This window comes from Lepidothrix coronata, unplaced genomic scaffold (assembly GCF_001604755.1).
Source record: "Lepidothrix coronata isolate B3197 unplaced genomic scaffold, Lepidothrix_coronata-1.0 Scaffold75, whole genome shotgun sequence".
NCBI lineage: Eukaryota > Metazoa > Chordata > Aves > Passeriformes > Pipridae > Lepidothrix > Lepidothrix coronata.
Genome location: NW_016690255.1, coordinates 3,866,151 through 3,892,406, shown reverse-complemented (window position 1 = coordinate 3,892,406; position 26,256 = coordinate 3,866,151).

Sequence of the window (26,256 nt, the reverse complement as noted above, 5' to 3'; positions counted from 1 at the left end):
GAGGTTTTTAAGATGGGACTGGATGTGGCACTTAGTGCCATGGTCTAGTAACCACGGCGGTGTTGGATCAAGGGTTGGACTTGATGATCTCAGAGGTCCCTTCCAACCCAGCTGATTCTATGATTCTATGATACCTCAATCTGGAATAGCTGCACAGTGTAGGCTACAATATGTCTAATAAACTGCTTCCACACAAGCAATATGAGGTATTCAATAGGAATTTGTGACTCTAAAGATGACTAATATTTCAAGAAAATTCCTAATTATACCCTGAACATAGACTTCCTAAAAACTTGGAAATTAAAATTTTCCCTTAGGAGTTAAAACACACACACACACACACACACACACACACACACACACACACACACACACACACACATACACACGCACACACATCTTCAACCTNAAACACACACACACACACACACACACACACACACACACACACACACACACACACACACACACACATACACACGCACACACATACACACTCTCACACACATCCTGTCTTGTGAAAACATTTTCTATTGTCAACCTACAAAATTTACTGTGATGCACAGTACTCTTCTTATTGAACATATAATTTAAAACATTAATGAGGCAATCTGTTGCTGTAAACTACTTACATTGGCAGGCTAAAAGCCATTGGCCACTGAACAGAATCTACTGCTGTTCACAGTGATAATCTTATTCAAATCTAATAACAGTCTGTACTAGTTTTGACTGGGGTAAGGTTATTTTTCTTCATTGTAGTCTGTATGATGTTATGGTTTGAATTTGTGACAAAAACAATGTTAATAGCATAGTCACGTTTTAGTTAATGCTAAACAACAGCACTTGAACAGCATCAAGGTTTTTTCCCATTCTCTCAACAATCCACCAGAGTGATGCTGGGGGTGCACAAGAAACTGGAAGGAGACACAGCTGGGACAGCTGACCCCAACTGACCAAAGGGCTATCCCATACCATATGGTGTCATGCTCAGCATATAGAGGTGAACTAAGAGTCACTGGAAGAAGACATCTCCAAGCTCTCATTTTCCTGCTGTCACATGTTCTCTTAATTTACAAAGGAGCTCTTGACACAGTCATGATCTTTCCACATGATGGAGAAATACAGTCTGAAATTTGTCCCCCTGGGTTTTTTTTACCATCTCGTATTCACCCCTCCGGTAATTTTCCCTCTTCTTTTTCTTTTTTTCCTCCTTTAAAATACTTTTATTTAGCAGCAGAGAAGTGGAATCACAGACTTTCCACTCTATCTTCCCCCAGTAAAATGATATGGTGGCGTAAACTACGAGAAGATCATCCCACAAGCTGCCATGAATTATATGAGTTTACAAGGCAATTTTGATCAAGAAAAACAAGAAAACCCCTCTTTGAAAGATTACACAAATGTCATCTTATTCAAGACCATTTATGACCATTACACCATTGTATATCACAAGTCTTGGATAATATGTTTTGAAGAGCACTTATATATATGACATATGTTATAACAGATCAGATCATGTACTAATGCAAATTCCTGTGACAGAGTTAATACCTGTACTAATATAAGCCAGATAATAAAATTTAAAACCAGGCTAAGTAGTCTGGACAAATTGTCTAAATTGTCTAAATTGTCTAAGTATAACCACATGTCAAAAGAGATGGTTTTAAACAAATACATTATCCTGTTGCCTGAAATGTTGAACAAGATTGGAATTAGAATCAGATTATTTAAAAAAGAACCCAAACAATGTGTTGTGGGGCTTTCTGCAATGATCAGGATTTACAAGAAGGAAAACTTTGATGGGGCTTGAGATGACTTGAGAGGGTTTTTTAAAAAATTTGATATTTCGGCAATTAAGGTAGGTTCTTCATTTAAATATTCATACTTTATATATTATGAATATGTTTTTCTGCATGAGGCATGTACATAGCCTCAAAATAATACAAGTCCTTTTTCCATCACAGAGTAGTACTTTTTAATAAATAGAAAAGGAAAATAAGATTTTATAATTTTTAGGACAATTAATTATATTAGAGATATTTTCAATTTCCTCATAGGTCAGGTAAGCAATTTAGACCACAAATTCTGAAAGAAAAATTTTCTCTGTTTCACAAGTGACATTTATAGGGCATATGGTGCAGCTGACATTTCTTTTTCTAACATTACTTGCTAATATTTTCAGAGGGATGAATTACTCTTCCACATCTCAACCATTACAACTGCACAGAGAGATAGATATGTTTGCTTCTGTTTTGCTTCTCAAGGAGTATGCGTACCATGAATTTTTTATGTATTTTTTATATTCAGACAGTGTTGTCTGAAAACAGGCTAAAACTACTGGAGTCTTTGGACGGATAAAGTGTTATGGCATGACAACAAGAAGTCATTCTTTATAGTTAAAGTATACTCTGAGGTAAATACCATCATTAATTTACTCTAGGTTAAATTACTGTGCAATTTTTTTGCACGAGACTAAAAAAAAAAAAATCCTGTTTTACTATTCATTGTTGCAATTTCATGCTATAAGCTCCACTATAATGCACATTTATGAAGGGCTCTGTGGAGTCTTCAGATGTTTAAAAACTCTATCAAAACTACAAATCAAATTTAAGGTCTATTCACAAGAGTAAAGTTTAGGCATATAAAATCTCAGATGCTTTAATATTAACTTTCATTGCCTACAGAATTTCTGAGAAATATTGAGCAACTGAATAGCTGTGTCTTACTTCTTCTTCTAAGTATTTCTTCAATTAATTCTCATTAGTGGATGAGATCAAGGTGAAAATTCTGCTTCTTCATCTTCTAAAAATTTAATACTATCAATTGTGTTGTTTTCCTTATGGAAGAATTGGGTTTTATGAAAAGAGTTCATTTTATGAAGACAATGTGTGAAGATCTCTGAATGTTTTGTTCAACTAAAAGTTTATACTGGGTCAAAAAAAACCCAAAAACAAGACAGGCGACAGAAACTTGGAACTTTCTTGATTTTTGTTACTTTTGTGCAAAGAATTGCCTACATCACCTTCTCTGATACGAATTTAACTTATTTGAAAAATTAAAGTAAAAGTAGATGTGTTAATACATCTTAGGTCAAAGCTCCATGTACACTTAGGCATAACTAGAGATATTTCTCAGGAAAAATCTTCCAATTTACAGGGGATTTTTAATGAAAGTTTTGAAGCTGCATCTCTCAAACTGAGTCACTAAAAACTGAAGTTAAACCCTGACCATTAATTGACAAGTCAGCTATAACCAGGAGATACTAATTTAAATATTAAATTAAGTTTCTTATTACCACTCTAACATTTTAAGGAATTTATGTGTCTGAGATTTCAAACTTCATGCTTTAGGATCATGACACCTGTAACTTTCAGAGCCACTTGACCTTCAAAGCTACTTTGCCTCTAGACTGAAGATATCAGTAAGAAAGTCTTCACCTCAGTGGTTGAGATTAAAATCTCATTTCTGACATCAAGACCAATGACAATGCAGGGATAAAATCTTAATTTGGGATGTGATAACACTAGGAATATGACTGTTATAATATATATATATTCCACTTCTTCCCCTTGACACACCTTTTTTCATCCAAATTTGTTCTTTTTCAGCTCAGACAGCAATGTCAAACCATCCAATGAATGGTTTGACATGGTTTGAAACAGAAGCAAATGTGCTTTACAACATCAGAACATGCAAGAAAGCAGGTAGTAGTATGATGTTCTAGAGGACTAGAAGAAATACTTCCTTTGTTTCTTGCCCTGGGAGCATTTTACTTATCTCCCACACCATTTTATTAAAAGAATAATAGAAGACACACACAAATGGTAGTGTATGACACACAAGACATGATGCAATTAAATTTCATTGCTGTTGCAAAAGTGTATAGAAAGCAACTTTTTCTGTTTCATATAATGCTGATTGCCCTGTGTGTAAGCTGAAATGATCAGCAGGGGATTACAGTAACTGAAGAAAGGCAAAGAAACTGTACCTTGGAGTTTTCAGTAAGAGAAAAAAAGAAATGGAAAGGAGGGATTTGTAATAGTGTCATAGGATACAATAAATTCTTCACTATCATCACCCTAACGCTGTCAAACAAATTTTTATTTTCAATGATCAACATTCTTTTCTCATTATATTAAGTTCTCCATTATTTTCAGTTAGAAACCTTGTTGCTTCATAGCTGATAGGTCTGTATTTTATTGATTATCATATTATTATTTTGTTATTGATATTCTTTGTCTTCCCCCATATTCCCAATCTCCATTTAAATAATTTTTTTGAATCATATTTTTACTAAATTTAGAAGGAGTAAATACTTGTACCTTACAGTCCTGTACTTTGTTTTGCCTATTACACTGTGAGAAACATAGATTTTTTTGAAGGGCAACGCAAAGAAAACAGACTTAAGGTGCAGTCTGTGCTGTTCTTTACAATCTTTTAATATTACACAGACACATTTACAGATAACAAGTAGTTGCTGAAAACTAAATACAACCATTTGGTGTTTACAGTAAATAGTAATTTCATTTTAATCTAGATGAAGTTCTGCTTGATGCCTACATTTGCTTAATGAGTGAAGAAAGTTTCAATGGATGTTTCAGTGTTAGCAATATACTATAACTTTGTGTAAACTTTTTCTTCTTCCTACCTATTTACTAGAAACGTAAGACAAAAGTTTTCAGTGTAAAACTTTCACACATCTTTGTCAAATTTTCATTCATTTAGGAGTGTATGTACTTTCGTTTATTTTAACATTTCCATCTGACGAAATATCTGTTTTCACAAACATGACCTTTCTCTGTGCTGATGTACTTTCCCTCTTCCTTCTCCATGTGGGTTCTTCTTCATAAACTCACTAACATAGATCATATTGTTCTATCATCCTTTACTCTCCTTTTAGTTCATTTGAAATTATGACACATTATGTTCAGCAGGGCAACATTTCATCAAGAACAGGAATAAATGAGGTCTTATGTTTTTTTTTCACATATTAGTGGAAGTTGAGTATTGATGTAAGCCCATACATTTAATTTGTTAACATCTGTTTATTGGCTTGGAACCAGAGAAGAGTGCTGGCTGCTCTACAGATGTGCGTTTACACCTCATGTTCTGAAAAGCCTGCAAATAAAAGAAGCCTTATGTTTCAGTCCTCCAAAACAGAATCAAACTTTATTCTTCCTTGACTTAGAATAAAACCCTAAGAACTGCAAGTGTTTTCACAAAGTCATTAACACACATTATCAAAAGTGGGGTATGTAGGTACTAGTGAGATGATTCATGGCAACACAATCCTTATTACATCAGTATGGCCCTATAATTGATTTAGTTAATGGCACCATCTGCTCACGTCTGGTGTTTTCCTTCCAGTTAGAGTGACACATTCAGTTTTGTAAGTTTAACCATGTTTTCTGTCTTCTGTCCCGCTGTTTGTTCTGAATTACCTTTTTCTGTTTACATCCATTATTTTAATAATCTTTTACTTTTGAGGAAATTAACAGTTTTGTGAGAGTCAGTTTAGCTCTCAGAACTCCTTGTCTTTCAAGGTCATAAGTGATTTTCTTGTGGTGACAAAATGCTGTTGCTTAATGCAGAAACCATCTAGTATTGTCTTCAGTTGTAAACCTATGATATGCCAAGTCTCAAGAAAAATAACTTGACAGTAGTAATTTTCCCTACCCTGCCAAAACACTAGGAATGGAAGAAAAAAAGAAAAAAAGAAATAGAAAATTGCAGCCTATTTCACATAGTGGGCATATAATCACAGGTAGTACATCAACTTCAGCCAGAGCTGACAGTAGTATCTGAACAATAAGTTATGCACCTGGGAATATGTTAGTGAATGGTTTTTCACATCTTGGGATGAAGGGAAGACATTACTTGAAAACTACCTCAATGAAATTACAGTTTCTTTCCGATATGGTCTTCTGTAGCCTCTAATTCCAGGACAAACTGTTAGAAGCAACCAAGAGCAGTCATATGTTTACATGCCAAATACACCTGAATAAGTCCTATCTCTACGTTATTTTCTCACGAATACCAATACAACTGGGGAATTTTTTTCTTTTTGACTACAAATATGTTGGTGCAAGCAGTAAACAGTGTCCTGAGGGACAGGAGCCAAAAAGGGTCTGAGCAGACTCTGTACATACTGTTGATTCTTTTTTCCTTAGAAATTACATAAAAAGTAATTTGCCACCTGTGTTTGAATTTCTACCAAATAGGCTCTTTAACTCATCTGTAGAATAGAGACATAATTATTATCAAAATTATTTTGACCTTCTTAGTCTTAGAAATCAAAATACAGTACATATCCTCAAAAGAATTATGATTTACAAGATTTAAATTTATGAAAACAGAAAATCACCAAGTCAAGCATATAAAAGAATATAAAAGACATTTGCTTTGTACTTTTAATTCCTTGCTTGTCACCTATTCCTCTGATGCTTGAAATAATATTTGAAACTTAAGATACAGTAATGGATCTGTTTCCAGATACACTTCAACCATAAAGTCCTTGATGAGAACCTGTTTCACATGTGTGCATATGCCGTACTGAGAAGGGCATGTTCATTATATCCTGACAAAGGGAGCCCATAAAAGATGGGTCAAGTGTGTTTTTGAAAAATGGCATTTAGCAATTAATTTCTTTATGTGAAAATGCATTCATACATTATATTCTAAAAGAACTGAGGAAAGAAAAACTTCCCCCACTCCCTAATAGACAAGAATGCTTTCTTGGACAATACACTGATTTTGAAGGGATCTATTAAACAGAAGCTACTCACCAGTGCTACTCACAATGGCTACTCACTGTGTGCCATAATTTCTGCAATAACACATCAGTACTATAATGACAGTCAAGGTCCATATAAATTACTGAATTCAATTTTAAACCTTGCTCTGGCATTTTATTACAGGTGGTTTTATCATTACTATTATGTCATCCATGATGCATATATCTATATCTATATATATCTTCTACCTCCTGTCTTTATAACAGCACTGTTGGAATACCAACATCCATTCACAGAGTTAAAACTTTTGCATGACATAAAAGCACACAAAGGTGTGCAGGGATATTTCTAGGGCTTAGTCTTAGAATAATTCTGGAAATATTAATGTAATGCATAAACTATGCCAATTATGAACAAACTTTCTGCAAAAAACCTTCTGGTTTATGTTGGGATATCATACTGGGATAGAGTTGATTAATTACAATGTGTAAAGTTATAAAAGTAATTTACCATGGTATAATGACTGTTCAGGTACATATGGCATATTAAAATGCATAAAATAGAACAAAAGCCATTAGAGCATCCCTGTTCATTTTAGGACACATAACAAACCATATTTTATGAAAGGCTTGGTAAAAAAACAAAAATCATTAAACTAAATTAAAAAAAAAAAGAGATGGTACTCTGCACTTACTTTTCACTGAGATTTATCCTTTATAGCAAGAAAAGGAAGAATATTCTAATAAAGGAAGGCCACTAGCTTTTACTGGTAAATTTTAAGAAAACTCAGAACTCGAGGACATAGTGAAGTTGAGTATGAGGGACCAGAAAAGGCCTTAACTCTGTGTGAGCACTGCTCAGCAATAACAAAAACATCCCTGGGTTATCAGCACTGTTGCCAGAACAAACCCAAAACACAGCCCCATACTAGCCACAATGAAGAAAATTAACTCTATTACAAACAAAATCAGCACACGAAGGCAAGCACTCAATGCACCAGGGGTAGACTGATGCCCAGCAGTTCCTTTTATTGCTGAACATGACAGGGTACCAAATCTCTTTACAGTTAGTTCAGATCACCTGTTGTCTTTGTTCTTTCCCAGCCTATTTACTGTGACAGCGGCAGAATGAGAAACAGAATCATAGAATTATAGAATCATTAAAGATCGAAAAAGTTGGAAAAGACCTCCAAGATAGAGTCCAACCTTTGATCAAACAACATCACGTCAACTAAACATTAAGTGCTACATCCAGTCATTTCTTGAACACTTTCAGGGATGGTTACTCCACCACTTCCTGGGGCAGCCCATTCCAATGCTTGACAGCATTTCAGTGAAGAAATTCTTCTTAATGTGCAACCTGAACCTTCCCTGGTTCAGCTTGAGGCCATTTCCTCTTGTCCTGTCGCTAGTTGCCCAGAAGAAGAGGCTGATCCTCACCTGGCTACAACCTCCTTTCACGTAGTTGTAGAAAACAAAAAGTCTCCCCGAGACTCCTTTTCACCAAGCTAAACAGCCCCAGCTCCCTCAGCTGTTTCTCATATGTCTTACTCTCTAAACACCTCATCAGCTTTGTTACCCTTTTCTGGACACACTCCAGCACCTCAATGTCTTTTTTGCAGTGAGGGGCCTGGAACTAAACACAGCACTCAAGATGTGGCCTCAGCAGTGCCGAGTACAGGGGGACAATCATAGCCCTAGTCCTATGCAAAAATAGCAACACTATTTTTGATATGAGTCGCAATGCCACTCACCTTCTTGGCCACCTGGACACACTGCTAGATGATGTTTACATGGCTGTTGACCAGCATGCCCAGGTGCTTTTCCACTGGGGCACTTTCCAGCCACTCTTTCCTAAGCCTGTAGCGCTGCACGGGGCTATTGTGGCCAAAGTGCAGGACACAGCACTTGGTCTTATTGAACCTCATAACCTTGGCCTCAGCCCATTGATCCAGCCTGTCCAGATCCCTCTGCAGATACTTCCTATCCTCTAGCAGATCAATACTCCTGCCCAACTTAACTGAGAGTGCAGAAGTTGTTGATCCTCTGCAGACACGGTCCACAGTGCGATCCACACTGTTTTGGTCAAAAATCTAAAACACGACACCTAATGAGCTGCTATGAAAATAATTAACTCTATCACAGCCAGACCCAGTACACCAGTTTAGCAATTAGTTCTTAGTACATTGTTTTCACCTAATTCCCTTGTACTTAACAGTATCTGCCCAATTCCTACAAACTCAGTAGTAAGAGTAATCCACTTCTGTTGAATTAATTGCTACTAGTTCAATTCACAGTCTCCAACAATGTCATGGAACTTGTTTGTTTATTGGGGCTTGCTACTTTACAATATTCTGTCTGTATATTTGTTCCCTTCTGTATTTAATTTTATTAGGAAATACTGACTGCAATTTAATATGAACATAGAGGCTGGATGAGAAGCAGATTGTCAATATTAGGATTGTCACCTGCTGTCTATGTTGAACTCATGACAGGACAGGACACGGGTTTTGGCCAAAAATTTGCGATACTTGGTCTCAGAGTTTGAGTTTTTAATGAAGGCTCTGTGGACCTTTCTGTAAGTGATTAGTCAGAATACCTGACACAATCTGATAACCAGATGGTAAGAGCAAATATGGAGACAGTGAGCAATTGAGATAGTAACATAGGGCAAGAGTTCTGAAAGAAGATTACATAAGCTATATATTAATTAGGGTAGAAGCAATTAGCAGAGCACAATGATTAAGTGACATAATTTTGAAGGGCATATAGAATGCAGATGCCCTGAAATTATTTGACAGAGTAATGGGCTGAGAAACAAAGGGCATGAACCAAAGCTAAGAAAAGACTAGTCAGCAAGGGACTTCAGGATAAATTTCTTCACACAGAAGGTAATTAATATATAGCATTACAAGCTATCAGGTGGGGAAAAACTAACCTTAAAATGCTAAACATATCTGAAAGAAGACAGATAAGTGTATGAGCTGGATAAACTAATTCTCTATATTATCTCTGCCACAAGAATGGCGAAGGTAAAGCATTACTTAAAGTAGTAGGATAATAAATGAAGTTGCTTCAGTAAGACAATGTTAAACATCAAAGGCAAGCACAATAAGTTTAGTAGTATAGTTCTCCACCAAAAAAAATCCGCGAAAACAAAACCCAAAACAAAGCCAAAACCAAAATGCAGAACTTACGTTACTCCAAAATATTTTAAGCTAAATGTTTTTTCCTGTTTCTACTGCTAACACAAAAAAATAACATTTTTGGAAGCATCTCCCATGGAAGTCTGATCTCCATACGGAGGGAACAAAACAGGCTTGTTAAAAGCCACAATTCTTCCTGGGAAGTCAAGATCAGGAACTTTAAAACCCAGAAGTTTCTCCCTGTAATTTTTTAGCTGAATTTCCTGCTTTTGGATCCAGTCATGGGGCAGGCTGAACATGTCTTCAAGAGAAGATACCCATAATATATTTTACCAACCTAGCAGCAGCAGTTGAGCACTCAATAAAATAGGCTGTTAGCCCACATGGCTGTCCAGCACTGAGCATAACGGTGTTCCTTCATTTATTCAACACAAAAGCCCCAAAAAAGTTCTTCTGCCTTTTTCCACTTCTGCTTACCCCTGCAACAAACAGCCAAACCAAAACTACCCTTCACCACGCTGCATACAGCTCTATTTTTATCTTTACCATCCACCAACCTAAACCAACACCCCACTCACTCTACCTTTTTTTTTTTTTACCTGCAGCATATGCTGCAAACACCTCGAGACTTCCACTCCCGCTTCACTAGAAAGAGTTAGGTTCTCCCAGAGCAGCGTGAATTGGTACTTTGTGAGCATGTTTCTGGACACCCCAGGCCAGCACTAACATGCTCCTCTGAAATGTCTCCTAAAATCCAAGTGGCTGTATACAGCCAGTAGGGACCAGCTGCTGCAGAGCAGCTGATACCAGAACTACATCACCCTGCTGCTGGGAAATTTCAGCTTAGGTAGCCCAATCTGCTGTTATATAACAGCCAATTATTGGATGTGGAAATACCAGTTACCAGTTTTCCACTGTCTAAAAGCCTGCTGTATGTGAGAGCTGCACCCACAGTATGCAGTGACACAGATTGATGCCTGGCTGTGAATTCTCACTGCTCCCCTCTGTGCTTCCTGCAGCTCCTGAGCAAAGACAGGACAAGTAAGATGGCATTGGAAGTAGCTTATTCCTTTCTAAGCATAGAAGCACAGAAACTAAATATAGCTGCCTTAAAGCTTAGTTCAGAAGTGTATTAGAACATCAGCTAAGATATTTAACAGCTTCAACTTTCCCTGGTGAAGACTAGAATAACTTCAAAATATGGAGGGGCAGGGAAGTAAGTAAAAGAATCATATATGTAGCCTGAGCAATATATTGTCTGACAACAAAAGCATTAGCTTTCATTATCCTGCAGATGAATTTATGTGTTAAAAAAGGTATTTATTAACATCAGATGTTTTATGAACAATATCTAAATAACATAATGTCATGCAAATTTAAATTTCATATTGTTCCACTCTTCTTTAGCTTCCCTCCCCACTTAAAAGAAAGTAAATCAAAACAAACTGTCAATATTGGATTTTGTATATTTAAAATTTCAAAGTGCTTCTACAAGGCAAACAAGGTAAACAATTGAATCTCTACAATACAATTAATACTATCTATGCCACTGTATCCTAAAATCCAGCTTTTATGGAAAATTTTGTTTTCTGTATTTCCATAGAACATGTTTAAGCTGGATTCAACTAATCTAAAATTAACTGCAATAATTTTTCAAGTCAAATGTCTATGTAAATATTTCAAAATTATCATTTTTAATTAGGCTAATGGAACTTAAGTAATTCCTACATTTCATATCTCTAAGTTATTTTTACGTAATAAAGGAATGTAGATCATTCTATAAAAAGCTTTTGAAGAGATTTATATACTAAGAAACCAAAATGAGCCATTATCCAACTCAAGTGATTGGCCTTTATTACGTTTAAGATCATCAGTCAGGATGATCTACGAGTTTGAAACCTGGATCCTCTCCAGACTGATGTGGAGTTCAGCCCAAGAGCAACAGAACTTAAGTTGCAGTATAAATGCAGGAGAAGGAGACTAAGTCAGCTTATAAAATATGATTCTAGAAATTATTTATTACATTACTCCTTTTCTCTAACTCACCAGAACAGTAGAAAATCCTAGGGGAAAAAAAAAAACCTCCAGCATGTCTACTTCAAGTGTTGAGCCCAGAGGTGGTTTAAGGCTGGTAATCACCTCAGAATCTATTCCTAGGTTCACTCAACTTTGTCAACTACATTGACCTTCCCTTCAGTTTACTGTGCTAAGAATTATTTAAGATTAACAATTTGCTGCATAACTGAGCTAATTAAGCTTTGTCACATGTCAGTAGCCAAGCAACCACAAGTATTTATATACATATATATGCAAAAATACACATACACACACATATATGTTCTACAGAGAAAAATATAAATCAGTGGAAAATAAAAAATACTGCAGACTTAGGAAGTAAACAAAAATTACCCTTAGATTCCTCTATGTATGTACATGCAATAATCAAACAAATACAATTGTCATCAATTTAGTTTCTTAATGAAACAAGTATTAGCAATTTGACTTTCAAAACCTTCATCCCCCATCCCCTAAAAAATTTTTAAACTTATGGACAATATCAGAGTTTATCAAAATGGCAACTGGCTGTACTACTACTGGCAGACAAGTACTTAGTAACGTCAGTGAAGGAAGCAAAGTGTCCTGATCAAGACTGCTTGAATTGCCTCATAACCTGCAAATCTAATCAGCTGTATGCAATTCTGGCCAACAAATACAGCAGTAGACAGGAGCCGGTGGGCCAGTCAAAGGCACAGGAAATAACAGTGGCCTTGTTAAGTTACATGGAGAACAGAAGGCGGAGATATGGAATGAAGGTCTGTCCCATTAGTAAAGCAATGTTGGAAGGGATGAAGAAAAGATTTTAGTGTAAATAAGGAACTGGAGAAAACAGAGATTTTGAGAGCAGGAAATGACACTTGTATTTAGGGCATGCAAGAAGAAACTTAGTGTATTTTAGCAGAGTAAGAGAGATCCAGACAACCTACTTAAGTCTCTTCCTACCTGAAATATTCTACAAATCTAGAAGAGGAAGAATCCAGTGTACAAAACACACTGTTTCATCATAAATGTGACTTCAGTAGTTCTAATGCTTCCCAAAAAAATTTCCCCCGAAATTCTGTTTTTTCAGATCCTATTAGAAGATTCATGCCTTATTCCATGCCCATGCAGCACCAAGGTGCTTTGTACTCAACTTTTTAAGGTTTTCTAACTTTTTGTGAAAAACAAGTATTTCCCAAAATACATTGTCATTGGTATTTCTGTAGCAGTAAGCTCTGGTCCTAATTTGAGTACTTTATTATATGACAGTTAGAAGCCTAATTTCTCTACATGCTGCTGGCTTCAGATCTTATTAGACCTAGAGTTACTGGTAAAGAAGACCTAATGACTTTGCAGTGCCATTTTAGTCCCTGACTGTGGGAGGATGTGAATTTCCCTTTTGAACACCATGATTCCTACTGACAGGTGTTCTACTTCAGGCAAGAGAGTGTTCTTAATGCTTTATTGAGAAATTATAAGAAGTATCCTTGCAATTACTTTTCAATTTTTTTTCTGTTATTTCAGCTTGTGCTAGCAAGCAAAAGGTATAACCACTTTCTAACTACAAAACAGGCTGTTCTGCTAGCTTAACAGAAAGACATTCATGATCCTTAAGGATGAAAAAGTGATAATTTATAATTTCTTCACCTAAGGTCTTATAACTGATGACTGATGTAGTCTCCATTTAGAAGTACTCAGCCTTAGATAAACACGAAACTACTTAAAATTCACTCCTGCTCCAACAGCTCCAGTTTGGCTTTGCAACCGAGATTTGAAGGTGTTGGGGGGTGTCCCCTTCTATAGGGGGAGGCTATGTCTCTATTTGCCTGTGAAGAAGTTTCTTTGTCTGGTCCACCTCATCAGTACTTGTCCCACAGAGCAGAGTACTGCAGGAATCTTCGCATACTGGGTATGATATTTTTAAAGATAACATAAATCCAAGAGTATACAAGTATTGTACATGGACAGGTCCACACAGGATGAGGACTGGGCTCAGATGAAGCATAATGGAAATAAATATTCCACACAGAAAAAGAAAAACAGACACTGACAAAATAAAACTGCACACCAAGACTACATTAAGGTTATTTATTACAAAATTTTGAAAAGTTCATGACAGAGAATAGAAACATATAGTTATCATTAAACAGGATCTATAACAATAGTACATGAATTTCTGTCAGGAGTGGAGGGTCTTGAGGTCCTCATTGGTGTTCAACCTCAATTCAGGTGTTAATAGTGGGTGCAAATGTTATGCTCTTTGAGGAATACATCATTCAAGAGTTTACAAAACCCTGTACCTTCCAATTAATTCTCCAGAAAGAGAAATTAGGAATACAAAATTGTTATACATCAAGATTTATATTGATGTCTGCTTTTAAGAACAAAGAACAGACAATATTCCTAAGAACTCAGGTGAAAAATACTTTACCTCAATAACTGAAGGTTTAAGATGTTTTGAAGTTTCATAAACCATGAAAAGGCCCCTTGAGAGTGTCATTTTGTCAATGGGAAACATAAATGAGCTCCTGAGATAAACCTTATGAAATTGGTGGGGGGGGTTATTTGGGGTTTTTTTGTAGCTACGCAATACAAAAAGTTGTTAGAATTAGTTTTGTAGACAACATAAGCATAGGGCTCTTAAGGAGAGTGGTTTAATTTATTTTAGAGATGAGCAAACTTAAGTGCACTACAATTATAATAAAAGTGTTTAAAAAATTACTTATAAAATAAAAATCCACAATAAATAAGTCTTTAACATACTGTATCTTTAAATTTGAAAGCTACTTTGCCTTTAGTTTGAATAAACTGATCTGCTCCTTTGCAAGTTGTTGGACACGATGTTTCATTGAGGCTTTTAATATAATCACTGACATTCCCTGAGCAGATACTTGGCTAAGGTTAAGAAGAATTCGAAATATAAAGAATTACATGAGTTTGTGTTTCCAAGTAGGAAAGTTGGACAGGAAAATGATATCCTCTTTGGAAAACATATTCCCAATATCTGCCTTTCCTCTATTTTACGTCAGGCTGAAAAACTAATGTTTTAAAAATAAAATTCTTATCTTTCCCAAAAATAAATAGCTTATCTAAAGCTACCTGTATTCTCAATGTTCAACAAGGATATCAGATACATGGATTCATGTAAGCGCTGAAGGAACCATTCCATTTTCTTTTCTATCTAAACAGGAATTAATAAATTAGTTAATTCTATTTCTTAGCTGAAGAGCACTTTGTAGGACTGAAAGCTGGAGCTGGTTTACTTACTTTTTTTTTTAGTCTCCTTTAGAAATTATTATTAGTTTCAGTCATCAAATTATCTTATTTCTTTGGAACAATTCCACTTTGTCCAACTGAAGTATTTATTAGCACAGAGAAAGACTTCAAAGCTTACATCTTGACAAAACTGTCTTACTTCTTGCTCTTTATTTTAACATAGAAGTTTTCTAATTCTAAGGATGTCAGTATTTAATATAAATTGTAAAATATTAAAATGCATTGTAATCAAGATTGCAATGAACAGTCCTCAGTGCCCAGGTTTATTCTAAAGATAATTTCAAGTCCATTAGAAACAGAAAAGTTTTATTCCAAATGCCAATGTGCTGTATAGGAGCTTTTTTGATAATTGGGAGAACTGGAATTTTCTAGTCTTTTTGTGTTCTCAACTGCTTATGTTGTATGGTTTCCCCAAACTCTAGCTTTTAGGCTCTTGCAGCCTTTGATATTGTACATTTTTTACAACTCTGACTGCCTTATTAGCAAAATAGTTTTGCCATTAGTCACAGATTATGTTCATCTAAATTTCAGTTTTAAAATCTTTCTAAGCTACAGGAGATTTAAAACAACAACAAAATCTCAGTTCTATTAAAGTCTAGATTCTAACATTAAACATGGAAAATACAGCCCTGATTTAGCCCCAAGAGTCCACCAGCAAGTCTCACGAAGAATTATGCTTCTCAAAATGGCAATCCAAAACAATCAGCAGAAGAAAGAGAGTCCAGTCTAAAGTCAGATACGTTCTGCCTGGACCCACCCACAGCAGACCAGGAGAAAACACTGACTCTAGTACTTCCTGAGGCTGAAGTGGCTGATGCCCTCTTCTACACGTGATATGCAGCGCTGAAACTTTTTTCTATATTAAATATATTTTTCTGAGCAAAGAAAAAAAAAAAGTATTTTCTCTTTCTATAGAAACAGAGTTGTTGCCTATGACTTATGAAATAACAAGTAAAAACAGCTAAAGGACTACAAGTTTTTTCCTAGACTAAAGAAATTTGAAGATACGGTTTTTAAAGTAGATAGATTAACCAAGAAACTATAGCCTATTTACTTTGAAGCATTTTTAGCTGAAGTTTTGATAATATATAGATAGAATTAAGAGAGCTATTAGAAAATAAAAAAAAAAAAGAAAGAAACAAGAAATCAAGTGGAAAGGTATGTTGTAAACTCAGGAGTTAGAGTAGTCACTTGGAATGAACTATTGCTGGGTACCAGTCAGTCCCTGTTCTCAATAATGCATTCAAATTTTATTCAAGGATTTTTTCACATACAAATAATTCTGAAGTATTAAGGAATCCAAATCCACAGTACTGAGAGTGGTGAGCACACACCTTTCGGTGCACATTCAAGATGTTAGCATTAAGAATGGGTTACTCCACGAAGGGAGTAACCTCCCCAAAGGAGGCAACACCCTCGTTCATCCAGACACTCTTCTGTGGAATTCAAGCAGGGTGCTGATAACAGGGACAGTTCACAGTCCCAGATATATGCAGAAGATCCAGAGTCCCCTCAGAGTGTCAAGTATGGAGCAGCAGACTGACAGTCTACCACATAGGCCCAAGTTGTACACCTGGGAAAGGGGCCAGGAAGAAGGCACACATAGAACATAGCTCAGGAAGGGATTAAGGCACCCAGGTTAGGTTGAAGTGGCATTCCTGGACCCATGGAGAGCTGTAGGGGGAGGTACCAGGGGCAAATGATCAGTCAGTACATTCTGGTAGTGACCTGAGGGCCCTGGCACAAGGCATCCATTGAGTTTCAGTGTCAAACCAGATTTAGGCTACACGGTAACTTTTCAGGACAGCAGTGGCCTTGAGTATTTAAATATTCTCATCTATTTACTGTAGGTCTGGGACTCAGATGCCATATCAGTGTGCATCCAGCTGAGGGAAGAGAATTACAGTGGGTGTGTCTTCATTTGCATGTATCCAACCCACATTTTTATCAGATTTGCCACAGAGTTCAGAATATTGAATTGAGTTGGTTGGCTGTTGAGGTTCTACTTACCATGTAGGTAACATTCTGCTCTCAGATAAAAAAAAATAAAAAACCAAGAGAACAAAATCAGAACAGTGAGAATAAAGAACAACATTTCATTTCATATTCAATTGTCTTCAGTTACTAAAACAACGGAGAACAATCCTGATGCTAATTCCCAGTGATAGGGATTTTGTGGCAATTATGTCATTACTGTGATTAATTTTACAGTGAACATTGTATTCAGCCTCTCTAATCCTCCCACTGAGTAGCTTGATCTCCCAGCTTGGTCTAATTAGACAAAAGTTTCAGGATTATATTAGGGTCAAACAGAAGACATTTGCAGAGAATGAGGTCAACAAATTACACATAGTAGACAGCAGTGGAACTGGAGGAATGATCATGCCTTGAACAAGGAAAGAGTGTGGCCTTTCGGGATGCTAAAGAAAAAATTAAACAAACTCTTAAGCTCTTGCCAAGTCTATAAACATTGGGCAAAGAAAAAAAAATCAAACGGTAAAAATTGTAAACAGTCTCCTTGCATGCATTTAGGGAAGTATAGTCCTGGTTACCGTTATAGCTGAAATGAAATGTTTTCTGCAAAAGCCACATTTTTAATGTCTAATCACTAAGCATTCCAAAATGGAGTTTATTCTGCTGGGGATATGCAAGGCTATTTTTCTTAGCTACTCAAGCCACTCTGCCTACCACAAGCCTACTTCTGCTCTATTGAAGTCAATAAAAAGGCTCCTATTGATTCCAACAAACATGGGATCAGATCCAATGCCAAGATCATCCAGAAGGTAGAAAGGAAAATAACAGCTGAATATTGAAATAAGATGATGAATACCTGTCATTTTTAGCACTGCCTTTATACATAATTCCAAAAAGAATAACAGGAAGGCGCTTCTATTTTACGGAAATATGCATCAGAAATAATAGATGTTTCATCAATGCATAAAAATACCATGAAATTATTTGCTTTGTGCATTGTTGATGTGAAAAGGATAGTAGATCCATAAACTTCTTTATTTATCCAAATTGTATGAGGAACTCTAATAAACCAGACATATGATAGACCAAATATGTGTGCGCACAAAAACTGCCTTTCTTTGCATAAGCCCAGTCCAAGAAATACTGTATTATAGTTACATTTCATCACCATGGCTAGGTTTCACCAACAAAGATTTGGGGATAGTAGTTACATTTAAAGTTTCTATTAATAGCTAGATATCAGAAAATTAAGTAATTTCAAAATGTTCACCACAGATAACTGCTCATATATGTGAAGCCAGCTAGTCTAGTCTAATTCTCAAGGAATCACTTCTCAAGGATTCTCAAGGAATTACTTTAAAAGTGTTTACATTACTGAACTATAAAAAAAGAAAACCAGAATGCACCAAAGTTTGATTTGTTTGTTGAACAAAGAAACTACATCTGTCTACAGGTAAAGAACGAAGACTGATATAGATCAAATATAATAGCTCGGCTAAGATGCAGAGTAATAAACAGTATCTTTTCTTATAGAGGTTCTGATTTTTCTACAGATTCCTCCTGTTTTCAGCTTCACTTAAAGCAAGTGGTAAAAAATAGTAAAATGATTTCAACAAAAGAAGGCACAAAGGATAATAAAGAAAGCTTTTCTGTGTCTTCTTCTTCACTTTTCCTCAAAATATTTGTCACTTAAACCCTCTGTAAAGACCTTTGTGTTTAAGAAATTCAGCACTATCAAAACCACCATTTCAAAATATAGATCTATTTTAGGCAGCACATATTTCTAAGCTATTGGAACCGTCTATTGAAATTTTTTATACAGCTTCTTCTACGTTGTGCACAACACTCATGCACTAAAAAGAAACCTTGTTCTTTTCTTTGTATCTCATTAGGACAGCTCTAATTTGTTATATTTGTGTAAATTTTATTGAAATCAATGCAGAGTTTGTAATAAAAATACAAGAAACATCATAAATATGAATTTACTTTTATTTTACATATTCTGCATGTCTACTATCAATATCCTTTCTGATCATAATTGAAATCCCTGACAAATGGCTTCTGTAGTGTTGTGTTGTTTTGAGGTTGGTAAGCTAGCAAGAGTACATTATACCTTCACTATTTGGTTTCCTTCCCTTGGGAAGAAAAGGACTAACAGGGAAAGAGAGCATGCCTTGGAAGTCAAGAGGATCATATGAATCCAGAAAATAACCCTATTAGTTAGGGTTGTAGTGCTACGAGAGCATTCGTGCTGCACTCTTCTTGATAGCCTCTAGGCTCTGTTTCTGATCACACTGTGATCTCTTATTGCATATTAGGTAATACATAATGGTCTCAAAGAGGTGTTACAATATAGTAGTAGAACAAAAACTCCCTTGAATATGTTTCAAGGTATAAATTAAAATCTTATTAAGCACAGCTTAATGTCAGCTAGCAAATATGACAGAAGTGCCTTAAGGAAAGATTGAGAAGTGCAATTAAAACTCAGGGGTTCAATTACTTTTACTTTGAATATGGTTACCATCATGACACTGACCATCCTTAGTCATCGTGGAAGAATATGTGGATTAAAGCTAGCCCAAGTTCATTACTTTCTTCAAAATTCTTCTGCTAATTTTAGTTTTTATACCCCATGTTGGGCTGAGCCACATATTCACTCCTCCCTGCCCTCTCCATTGCTGGTGTGGCTAACTTAGTGAGACATTCACCCTCTTTTAATGAGTTCATTAAAACAGTAATACCAGCAGTTAATCCACTCAATTGTGATGCAGTCAGATGATCCATCCAACCAGCTGTCTAAAACAAAGGCCACCCTTAGGTCCCCAGTGTGTTGAGATAAAATTAGTTTCTCTGCAGCAGCTGTGGTCACACCATACATTATTTCCTGAGCATCAGGGATGTATCTCCCTTGCCCACTGTCTCTGAGTCCTCTTCCATTGTAGGCAATTATTTGTCATAGTGCTATGAATAGTGTGAGTAGGTATAAGCAAAATCAATTGTTTGAATTTACACCTTCACTAATATTTTAGATTGAGAATTCCTATGTTGTTGTTACAATACTGAAATAATATTTCCTGCAGAAAACTATTCGTTGTTAATTCCTTTCCACAGATTATTTCTCTGGATCTTGTCTTTTGCTCTTCTGTGATAGGAACAGTTCCAGGAGTGGAGAAAAACATACAGCAATTGATGGGATTTTATTATATGGACCTTACAGTTATTATATGGACTTCACTGTTATTATGTGGTTTCACTGTATTCACACTACACAGTGCACAGCCTGGACATGCCCAGACTTGCCATGAGTTTGCCTGCTCCCTGTTTCCCCCGCTCCTCCCCCTTTTGTCCGTGTCCCTATCCTGATTTGTCCCCCCGCTTGTCTGTCTCATGCTCCACCCTATGTTCTGGCCCTTTCCCCTCCCGAGCTGATAAAAGACCACGTGCACGCGTGAATAAAGAATTCTACTTGCATCCTCCCTCGTGTCCCGGACTCGTGCGGTGCCACGGTCCCACCCCCCCTTCGGACCGCGGCACTCTTCTACTTTCATTTTATAGGATGGTTTTTGTTCTGCCCATTCCAGTGTCCTCAAAGCCTTTAGAAAAATAAAGTGACTGCAGTGCTTCTTTACCACAGACACTTGTGTTATAGATGCACTAGTCAGTTTTTCAGGTATTATTAGGTTTCTCCATAGCAAAGATAATGCTCTAAGATCCAAAGTCTTGTTACTTGAACATACTCCACTGTTTGACACTCGGACACAAAATGTTCTTATATTCATTCTACCTCCATTCCACAGCTATCTTCAAACAGCTTACAGTTGCACATTCTTTTGTGTGTCTTCTTCATTTGTTTTTGTTCTTTTTAATAATTTCATATATAGAAGAGAGACAAAGTGGAAAGAGACCCTCTTCTGTGACAAAACACTGGTTGGAAGACACTGCAGTAATAATTGCAATACGCATTCAACATATGTGTAATTGCTATCACTGGTTGAGTCTCTTAAGATGCCAGGAAATCTGTATGAATAAATATTAGTTAATGAACTGGAGGATCTATAAAGAGCCTTCACTTTTCTGTTTTACTGTGTTATTCTTGAGTCACAGTTTTGACTGAGTCCAAATAGCTGTGCTGTTAAACTACTGGGTATGTATGTCTACACTATTGATTTTGAAATATGATCTATGTCCAGTGACAGTATGAAAGTATGTAAAGAACCTCACAGAGAACATCTTCTTGACATTTAAATGTCACTTGACAGTTACAATATTAATAAAAAGCTCTTTAGTACTTTCTTCTAGCTTTTTGTTAAAAGACATTCCCTGAAATCTTATGTGTTTATCTGATTTTCCCCTCAGTTTTGGTGAGAAATCTCTACCAACATTGTCTCTCTAGTTTACAACATCCTATGGAATGAAGTAAAATTAAGAATTTTTTTTATTATTATTATCTGTAGAATGTTTGTCATATGAAACAACTGCTAACAGTTACCAAACAGGACAAGTTCCCTGGAAATAAGTGATAAATATTAACTGCTCAAACAGCAGTGTGTGTCTATGACGTTTTATCTTTGCTCTTGTTTGGTTAATGCTTATAAATCGAGCCCCTAATTTATCTTCAGCAGAGCTTGAAAAAGCAGAGTTTAAGTTTTATTGCTTACTGTTGGTATTATAAGCTTTCAAGTAAATTTCCTTCCCGAGATATTATCTCTTATCATTAGCTACCAGGACATCCCTTATCCTACTTTGTGGATCAAAAAGAGAGATAAGAGAGTAATACATCTCTGCAGAAACTAACCAAACCCCCTCTCAAGCAAACTTTATCTACATTTAACCTAGTATCCACAACTACTATGTTTATATTTTACCTAAAGGTGACTTAGAAAAATATCTAATTGTAAGAACCCTAAAGTTTGTTATCTTGTGTAATTACACACTGTATTTGCATATCCTGCAGAATGCTTACTTCAGCTTTGATGATATGCTGAGATAGAGGCTTATATTTACAGACATTTTTAGGATTTCCTTCCAGAATTCTCCAGAGATATATAGCAATTTTTCATATCACAAATAAAACCTCTGACATTAGTAATTCTTTCAAAATATTTCTAACACATCAATTATTAATTTTGCTTTTAAAGTCAGTGGTTTTCTGCTGGTGGTTTTAGAGCTATGCGTTGTTGTGGTAGAGAGGATGGGAGGAAGTGAAGAGATATATAAAACAAAAAAAAAATCATTTGAAATACCTAAGTTGGAAGTCCTCATCTCTCTCATACATTTAATTTCAAATATTGACGTCTCATCTTCAGAAAGGTAAATCTTTAAAAAGAAAATGAATGCAGGAAAATGTAAAATGCTTTAATGAAAGCTAAAGTACTGACTGCTAGTGTACAATAAAGCAAAAGCTACTTCTAACATCAGATGAGTCTCTGATCACTGAAAAGTGTCTCAGAAACTATGACTAGGATATTGCACTATGTAGATAGCATTTCTGAGTAGTCTCTTCGGTATTAAAAACTTTACTCACAGAACCAATGCATTTATTGTCACCTTCCTTGCTTTTCCAGAAAGTGGAACACTGGTCCTCGGTCATTGTGCCATAACCCACAGGAATAGCTGTGTTTCAACAATGGGCTGTGACTCTTGTCATCTCCAACCACATCTAATATTTTTGTTTAGGTTAAATTAAAAAGAACATAGGAATACATATACACCAGTGGACTGTGGTTTGGTTTTCCCTTTCTTTTTTCCTGAGAGTGGACATTAATAAAAATTAAAGGGCATATGTTGTACCTTTGTAATCTCACTAACAGTGAAGAGAACTTTATAGGACCATTAACCAAAACATTTCTTTTTTTTTTTTTAATGTAACATTTTATTTTCTTACTAGAAAAGTATTTTTAAACAAAATTCACAGTTTTAAAATAACAAAAAAAAAAAATTTGGAAAATATTGCAGGATTTATTTCATCCCAAAGAGAAAGACATGCTGAAACTGTTTCCTTTTTTCAAGGAAAATATGTGGGCTTTCACTGCTGCTATTCAAAATATGGTAACATTTTATTTCATTTGTCTGTAAATGAAACAAAATATTAGAAGAGAGCTTGAAAATGAAAGAAAAAGCACTTTACTTAGAGTCTCTTCAGGGAAACAAATATAATTCATCACCAGATATGTGCAGTGAATGTAAACACAGGTCAAGTTTAAAGAAGACATAGGCATAAAACCAGAATGAAAGACACTTGTCTAACTTATGTCAGAGGCCCAACACAACAACTTTGAATGTATGTGGGAGAACAAAAAACATACAAACAGAGGACTGAAGGTTCCTTATGATGTTTCCTATTATAAATTGCGGAGGAGTAGAAAGACATGCAGTGTATTGAAACTCCAGGGACCTGCAAGTAACATGCCTCCTAGAAGCCCCTTAGCTAGAAAAGTTCTAAATCATCCCTCTACATGGTTGTCCTAAAAAACAGTATACCTGAAATCTTAAGTGAAAAGCTGATACTGAAGTGTCTCTGTTCTGACAGCTGTTAATGGGAGAATAACTTTTATTTTGCTTTCTATCTTCTGAAGAAATTTTAGATATTTTCTCCAGTCAAGGTGAATGTGCTGGTAATCATTTGTACCAGTTCCAACTCAGCTGATGGAAAGACAACACTCTTATCAGTTTGCACACTACAAATGCTTATCAAAACTATACAAAACAACAAAAACATTAACACAGTCTTGAGAAACCCAGAAAAATATCTCTGTCTTCATCACAATAGGCAAGCCTTGAAGTGTCATTTTGTACAGCTTACAAATAGGATGACAAAAATATAGATAATAAAATAAAGATAAAATAGTGTTCAGTGGCAGTGAAATCTTAAGCAAGTTTTTAACAACTTTCTGACATATGTGATTAAGGACCCAACAAGGAATCATAGAATCATAAAATGTTTTGGTTGGAAGGGACCTTAAAGATCACGTAGTTCCAAGTCCCTTGACATGGGCAGGTATGCCACTCACTAGATTAGGTTACTTAGGGCCTTATCCAATCTGGCCCTGAACATTACCAGGAATGGGGCATCCACAATCTTTCCGGACAACTATTCCAGTCTTTCACCACCCTTTGAGTAAAGCATTTCTTCCTAACATCTAATCTAAACCTGCACTCTTTCAGTTTAAGATCATTGCCCCTTGTCCTGTCACTATCTACCCATAGAAAAATTATCTTTCCCTCCTTTTTATAAGCCCCCTTAAGGTACTGGAAGGCTGCAATGAGGTCTCCCCAAAGTCTTCTCTACCCTCCCAGACCTCATGCTTATAAAAAAACCCAAAAAACTGGTTTGGGATGTGGAACATGGGGACAGACTTGGCTGCAGTGACCATGAGAAGGTTGAGTTCAGTGTCCAGAGAAAAAGGAACATGGCAAAAAGAACACAGCACTGTATTTCAAGCAAGCTAACTTAACCCTCATCAGAGACCTGCTTGGATGAATCTCTTGAGATACATTCCTGGAGGGAAGACAGGTCCAGAAATGCTTGCTGATATTTAAGGATCACCTCCTTCAAGTATAAGAAAGACTTGTCCCAACAGATAGAAAGTCAAACTAAAAACAGAGGACACCCAAATGGATGAGCTCAAAACTGAAATTAGACATAAAAAGGAAGGGTGCAAGAGGTGGAAGCAGGGGCAGATGACCCAAGGGGACTATGGATTTCTTGTCTGACTGTGCAGGAATGGGGTTAGGAAAGCCAAGGCTGGCATGGATATCAATCCTGGAAGGGATGTGAAGGGTAATAAGAAATGATTCTTCTGTACATAAGCAACAAAGACTTCTAGGGAAAATATTTCTGAAACTATATGAACCATATCCTTTTTTTAATGTGTCCCTATTGCAAGTCAAGCAATAAAATAATTAAAAAAAAATTAAAAACCTAAAACAAAAAACAACAATAAAAAAAACCCACAAAACAAAACAAACAAGCAAAATCCAAGCAAAAATCACCCTCCTGATACTCAAAGGAACCAATGCAAACCTAACACCTGACTTGTGATAATCTGCATTAAGAATATATTTTTGTATTCTTTGTTTAGAGACAGTTAAAGAATTGGTTGCATAGTGGAAGTGTAATATTCAATTAAAACTACCTTCAGGGAGAAAAGCTATTTGAACAACACTGTAATCTGAATGAAATGGGTAGAATTTCAAATTTCGTCTGTTTCGAATCTGAAAATAGTATGGCTTAGGGCCTGTGAAAGAGTTTTATTTTTTATTACAAATTATCTCTAATGTACTATAGTTACTCATCCCTTGCATCTAGATCTGACACATTATGGCTTGGACAGGGGCACTCTTTGATGGGTTAAAAACTGGCTGGATTGCTGGGCCCAGAAAGTGGTGGTGAATGATGCCACATCCAGTTGGCATCTGGTCACTAGTGGGGTTCCTCAGTGCTCAGTATTGGGGCCAGTCCTATTTAATATCTTTATTGATGATCTGCACCAGGGGATCGAGTGCACCTTCAGAAAGTTCATGGACAACACTAAGTTGGGTAACAGTGTTGATTTGCTGGAAGGTAGGAAGGTTCTGCAGAGGGATCTGGACAGGCTGGATCAATGGGCTGAGGCCAACGTTATGAGGTTCAACAAGACCAAGTGCTGGGTCCTGCAGTTCTGTCACAATAACCCCACGCAGCATTACACACTGAGGGAATAGTGGCTGAAAAGCTGCCTGGCAGAAAAGTGTGTGCTTCTTGCAGCCAACTGAACACGAGCCAGCCCTGTGCACAGGTGGCCAAGAAGGCCAATGGCATCCTGGTTTATATCAAAAATGGTGTGGCCAGCAGGACCAGGGAAGTGATTGTCCCTCTATACTTGGCACTGGTGAGGCTGTACCTCAAATCATGTGTCCCGTTCTGGGACCTCATGACGAGAAAGACATTGAAGTGCTGGAGTTTGCCCATAGAGGGGTAACAAAGCTGGTGAAGGGTCTAGAGAGTAAGTCAAATGAGAAGTGATTGAGGGATCTGGGGTTGTTTAGCCCAGAAAAAAAGGAGGCTCAGAGTGACCTTTTTGCGCTCTACAACTACTTGAAAGGATAGCC